Raw genomic sequence first — 7,382 nt, forward strand, 5'->3', positions numbered from 1 at the left:
TGATATATCAAATCCGTTTCTGCCTGATCCTACTAAGAGACAAGTTCAAGTACACATACAGACTCCACAGAGGGATAATGCCCAAGCCTCCGCCTCAGGAGGTGCGACCGGGGGTTACCGGACCCCGCCAGCAACACACCGATTACACCTTAGGGACATGCAGAACCACCCTACGCTCCAATCACCCCGTCTTGACATACTCAAAGCACTGCTTTCAGTTTGCAGATATGATCCAGTACCCGGCAAAGACGATAGGATGTTGATAGCATCACTACGCTTGCGACAAGCTACAGACTACCTAATGTTATTCTCAGGGATGACCGATCACCTAGATAGAATATATCATTTTGTCCAGACTGGGGAAAATCCTGAAAGTATTAAGGAGGCCCTGGCACATCAGAAAGTTGACACTCAAGCATATATATTACGTTTTTTCATAAATTGCTTAATAAGAGAACGAGACAGGCCCGAGACAGAACAGGATGAAATGGAAGCACTAAACAGGTGGGGCCAAAATATATCCGAAGGAAAGCATGATAGACAGAATTGTATATCAAGCATGTACAAGAAAATAAGAAAAGCAGTAATAGACATACACGAAAAAGAAAAAGAAAAAGAGAATGACTCCTCCGAGGAGGAGGAAGGACCTGAAGAACCAGAAAAGACTACAGATACGATAGCGTATGTAGGTAAGGGAACTTACCTTAGGAAAGGCATTCGTCCAGAAAGCAAGAGAGTTTTCATCTCTGGCATATCAAAACCGAATTCTCCTGAACATCAGTTTCAAGACACTGATAGAATGCTTCGAGAACGAATGGGGTACCATGTACTCAATTCTATGGATGAACAAGAACTAGCCCGGTCAGCAGTACTATGGGCTGACAACCCTAACATATACAATGATGACACAGTAGCGCAGACATTTCTGAACCTATCCCCAGACGAGCAGAAATTAGCAGGTACATATATGATTCAGCACCTCCTCAGGTTATACAGAAATCAACATTCTGATCCAGGTCCCTTACACGATACATTAGAAGCACTACTCATGGATAGATGGAGAGGCCTAAGTACCAAGTTAATACAAATAATTCTAGAACAACGGCACAGATATAACACTTTCTTAAGCTCACAATATGTTCCCGCTCCGCCCCCAGAAATAAAAATGTATCATATGGAGCGTCTTGAAAGACAGAACCCTTTGTGAGAAGTACATCCAGTTATGGGTACCGATAATACTTTAAAACGTGTGTATGTACACACACCTCTGACCAAGTTAGAACTATTGGAAATGAAGAAACTAGTACCCTGTCACGATAAAGACCCTGCAGGTTTTCACAGAGAACTTAAAGACATGTTACTGATGGGAGATTACACATATGCAGATATCATGAAAATGTTAAAGGTACTGCTGCCCACCGGCATCTACGAGAAACTCAAGGAAAGAGAATGGGAGGTGGGAGAAAAAAAGATTATATGGACAGAAATAGAAGACGAGGAAAAACTTCGTACCCCAGGGCTAGGCCTTGGGGAGAAAACTAAAGCGTTACCAGGTTTGATAGTACAGGTTCTGCCAAGGTTACTGACAACTAGAAAGGAAGACTGGGACGCAATCTCGGCCTGTAAACAGAAACACGATGAAGATACCAGTGACTTCTATTCAAGATTCGAGAAATGTTTCATTATTAATAGTAGCCTTAAACCAAGTAGCGAGTCGTACCCGCATCTTTTTGTATCAAAATTAGTAGAGAATTCCCTGACATTAGTTAAGAACCTTGTATACAAAGTTGAACGTACATGGCAAGCAAATACGCCATCCCAGATGTTACAAATGTTACAGTACCACCAGAACAGAATTAGAGAAGAACAGGATCATGAACAGAAACGTATGAAAGACACGAAAATGAAAATGTTAGTGGCCCAGTCGGTTCCAGCCGACGGCCAGAGAAAAGGTACGGCCCAGACAGGAAATACAGCAGCTCCCGTTAAGGGGACATGCAACTATTGCAAGCAGCCAGGTCACTACGTACATGAATGTCCAGTCCTGAAACACAATATAGCAACAGGTAAAACTAAGGAAAGACCGCATCCGCCTAGACAAGACCAGGGTCAGCAACAGACTTCACAGAATGCACAACCTATGCATGCCTCGCAACATACAGGACAAAATGCCGCGGTATCACAGTCACAGCCACAGCCCATTGCCGCGACACAGCAAGTTTCACGGCAGATGTGTCAGTATGCCCAATCTGATTACCCCGATTATCAACGTTACACATGAAACAGCCTAGAAAGGGAGTTTGGCTTGCCTCTTATTGAGATTCCTGTAGATCAAGAGGGTCCTTATGTACACAGTCAAGTATTGGGAAAAGACAGAAAGTTTTTAATTGACACAGGGGCAAGCCGCACAACAATCAGTCATAATGAAGTCCCAGGGGCACCCCTCTCAGGCTCACAGAATGTTTCCCTTGGTTTTTCAGGACAGCCTATTGTAAATGAAGTATCGAAACCCGTCCCCCTGGCTGTGGGTCCATTATCACGTGTTACAGACTTGTTACTTACGAAATCATGTCCAGAAAACTTGTTAGGAATAAAGACACTGAAGGCTCTAGGAGCAGTGATATGTTGTTCTCCGGAAGGAGTTAGACTCTTTTTGCGAGATTTCAAGGGTCACTATGTATTACGAGAGTTTGATGTCAGATTGAAAAATGTACCAGAACACCTATGGGCACAAGGCCCAACCGATGTAGGTTGCATGCACATTACACCATACCGTGTTACACTCAAGCCAGGTGTTGTTCTACCCCGAATCAGACAATACAAGTTACCACCCGATGCTGTAGTGGCTTTACTGGAAATCATTGAAGAGCTCATTGCCCAAGGAGTGGTCGTAGAGACCGACTCCAATATCTGTAATTCCCCTATCATTCCGATTCTTAAACGAACTGATCCCAATGCACCGCCAGTATATCGGCTGGTGATTGATTTACGAGAACTGAATAAATGCATTGTACCACAGTACCCTGTGGTTCCCGACATCTCTTCCCTATTGACTGCTATTGATTCAGAAGCAACGTTCTTTACTGTAATTGACCTCAAGAACGCCTTCTTTAGTGTACCTATTGACCCAGAGAACCAATATCTCTTCGGATTCAGTTTAAATGGACGAAGTTTCAAATTTTCACGCGCACCTCAAGGATTCACAGAAAGCCCTAGCATCTATAGCCAAGCACTGAAAAGACAACTTGATTGTATTCAAATGCCAGTTAACACCGCTTTACTGCAATACGTCGATGATCTGTTGATCACCGCACGAAGTGAACCCGAATGTGAACAAGCAGCACTGACAGTTTTACATTTTCTGGCCGACAAGGGACACAAGGTGTCTCCTTCGAAGCTACAATTCTGTGTTCAGCAAGTTGTGTACTTGGGTCACTTGCTGTCCAAAGTGGGGAGACAGCTCACTCCTGACCGTATTCAGTTAATTGTAAATATGCCACAACCCCAGACACAAAAGGAAGTGCGGGCCTTTATAGGCCTCACCTCGTACTGCAGACAATGGATTCCTCAGTATGCATCTCTAGCTAAACCACTCATTCAGTTGACAACACAGGAGGCAGCGACTTCGACTGCCCTTCCTTGGACTCAGGAACATACACAGGCTTTTGAAGAATTAAAGAAAGCTTTATGCCAAGCACCAGTTTTAGCAACACCATGTTACAGCAAACCTTTTACACTTTTTGTTACAGAACGTGATGGTACAGCGTTGTCTGTCCTCACTCAAGACCAAGCAGGTTCACATAAGCCTTGCGCTTATTTTTCAAGTACATTGGATTCAGTAGCCAAGGCACTCCCTGCGTGCTTGAAGTCAGTAGCAGCAACAGCACTAGCAATCAGACAGAGCGACTCAATTGTTTTAGGACATCAATTAACAGTACAAGTTCCACATTCTGTAGAGGTTCTTTTAAACAGAACCCAGACTCAGCACTTGACTATAGCATGACTGACAGGTTATGAATTGACGCTATTCCAGCCACACATAGAAATCAGGCGCTGCAGCATTCTGAATCCCGCAACATTGTTACCTTCGAGTATGACAGATCCAGCCCCGCATGATTGTATAGAGATCATTAATGCAGTAACCAAGCCTCGACGAGACTTAACAGATGTCCCACTGACAAATCCAGACCTTACACTTTATGTGGATGGTTCATGTATGAGAACAAGTACAGGAGAATTAGTGGCCGCGTATGCAGTGACCACTGAAACTGAAGTTAAAGAAACATATCGTATTGATACACTGTCCGCTCAAGCGGCAGAGCTCATCGCTCTGACCCGAGCCTGTATACTAGCCAAGAACAGAAATGTTAACATATACACAGATTCACGTTATGCTTTCGGAGTCGTACACGACTTCGGAGTGTTATGGCAAGAACGAGGTTTCTTGACCTCTCACGGTGCCAAGATCCAACACGGTCCCCTCATTCAAGCACTGTTAGAAGCAATACATCTGCCTTCAGGCATATCTATCATGAAGTGTAAAGCACATACTAAAGTTACAGATTCTGGTTCCCAGGGTAACGACCTGGCAGACCAGACAGCAAAACATACAGCATTGACTCACACCCAGACAACTGACGTGACAAAGACAATAGTACCGACACATTGTATGACAGTTAGGGATCCCACACTAGATGTAATCGATATTCAGACACATGCTACTACAGATGAAATAAAGAAATGGACCGAACTAGGAGGGATCCAGACAGATCAAGGTTGGATGACGAAGGGAAAATCTGCATGGTTTCTCCCCGACTCTATGGTTCAAGTCATAATCAATACAGCACATAGTCCAGCACATCTAGGAGAGAAAGCGATGTTAGACAGTTTACAGAATCTCTGGTACAACAAACACTTACGAGCAGCAGCAAAACAGAAAGTGCGTACTTGCATGATCTGTTGTCAGTTCAATCCAGGTAAAAGCGTCCCTGTAGAGCAAGGTGGATTTCATCCTCCCGATCACCCTTTTGAAGTACTCCAGATGGATTATATCCAGATGGACCGTTGTCGAGGATTCAAATATGTCCTCGTAATTGTTTGTGCACTTTCCCGTTGGACCGAAGCATATCCAGTCCCAGATTACACTGCTCCGACCACTGCCAGGCAGCTGGTTCGAGAATTCTTCCCACGGTACGGCTTGCCTCGTGTCGTGTACTCAGATAACGGACAGCCATTCTCATCCGAGCTCATGAAACAGGTTTCCCTGCTGCTAGGATATCAGTGGAGATTCCATTGTGTCCGACATCCCAAAGCCGCTGGCCTTGTAGAAAGGCATAACCAGACACTAAAAACCCGCCTTGCTAAAGTTTGTAAAGAGAAAGGGGTCGACTGGATAGTCGCCCTGCCAGTTGCATTGTTCTATATGAGAATGGTCGCCCATTCGAGATCAGGACTATCCCCGTATGAAGTGGTCTTTGGCAGACCACCGAATATGTGGGGGACGCCCATCCCTAAGAAAATTACAGATGTTGATTGTAATATGCTGACAGATTACCTTGCCTCCTTGATGTCTGCACTCCAATCATGTCGTTCACAGGTTGCCGCAGCCTTCCCTGACAACACTGATGTAAAGCCACATGATGTCCGTCCCGGTGACACAGTGCTAATTAGGAACTTCGACAGGAAAAGTCCGCTGGAGCCCCGCTGGAAAGAGCCGAAGACCGTCCTTCTTACAACGCGGACCGCTATCAAGGTGGAAGGCCGAAAGGGGTGGATCCACACGAGTCATATTAAAAAATGCAATGAACTGGTGCCAGAAACAGACTCGTCCACCCCCTCCAAAGACTGCATCGAACCTAGTGACTTTAAAATTCCCAAACAAGAGAAAACTCCCCAAGAGGAGTACCGAAAGAAACTTCGATCTAGCAAGTCAGACAGTTTAATTGTTTAAGTCCTCCCCTAGGTGAATCGGTTAAATAGTTTCTGACATGTATTCCCTAGATCGAGATAGAGAGAGAGAGAGACAACTCAAGAAACGTACATATTGCAAATCACTCCGCAGTCACTGTATAGTGACATTATCGATTATGTTTTTTCTAAGTCTTCTGATTATTGTTGCCAGTATATTGCTTCCCATATATTACCCTATCTTCAAGCGTGAACAATCTGCTTACAATGTCACTGCCGAACATTCTTTTAGTGAATTACCTCCCCACGAACTCTCTTACAGACTTGCGCTGCGCAACAACACATTCATTAGTATGTTACATCACTCCCATCAGACTAACAATGCTACAAACTGCTGGATATGTGGCCGACTCACTCCCTACCAGAAATACAAGGGAGTTCTGCCCCTCTTTCCGTACCCGTTCACTCACAATGGCTCCTGTGGTGCATGGTTTAGAATAATTAATTCTTTAGATCCTGATATTGCTGTTTTCAAAGGAAGCTGGGTTTGGGGAAACTTGAACTTAGTTCTGCTTAATGCCTGTTACCCTGACAAGAAGGGACTTCCCATTAGAATAGGAACTGATCTAGAAAATGAAGTATATGGATTAGGTAATTATACAATTAACCTTATGATTCTTACTGTTGAATCCGAAGCTGCACCAGTCCTCCCTGCTATGTCAGTATTACCAGTCACTGGTGATTTATGTGTCAGTAAGAAGGGTTCAGTACACTTAGGTCATAGTAAATGTATTACTGTGGTCGAATTTAGTGACCAAGGCAAATCTTCCTTTAGAGCTACCCGTCATTCCTACTTTGTTTGTGGCCATACCGCATACATACGCTTACCTCCAGATTGGGATGGTACCTGTTACATTGCGTTCCTTCTGCCCCCTGTTTTTCTAGCCCCTCCTGATTATCACAGAAATACAAATCTAGTAAAGAATAGACTCCGAAGAGATCTCCCGATTGTCGATTATACTGAAACGGCATGGGAGCAATACACAGATTTCAATAAAGGATTCTTTTTCTTCACAGGCCCCGTCCAAAATAGTAAACTAATACGCCGATTAACTAGAACACTTGAAGCAGTAGTGAATGAAACGGCCTCCGCTCTAGGCAACTTAACAGAGGAGCAGTCCGCCATGCGGGTTGTTGTTCTTCAGAATCGTCTTGTTATTGACGTCATCTTGGCAGATAGAGGCGGAGCTTGTAAGGTCATCGGGACAAGTTGCTGTGTTTTCTTTCCAGAAAACGCGCCAACGGTATACCAAGCTATTACACGTCTTCATAAAATTGCAAGTCTGATACATCAGAATCCAGGCACCTGGACTTGGTCCGGTTGGTTCTGGACAACGTTGACCGCTTGGGGATGGAAGATCCTATCCTTCCTAGGCATTGCCCTTGTCATAGTATTCAGTTGCTGCCTGTGCCTA

Source organism: Lissotriton vulgaris, chromosome 3_2 (assembly GCF_964263255.1).
Source record: "Lissotriton vulgaris chromosome 3_2, aLisVul1.2, whole genome shotgun sequence".
NCBI lineage: Eukaryota > Metazoa > Chordata > Amphibia > Caudata > Salamandridae > Lissotriton > Lissotriton vulgaris.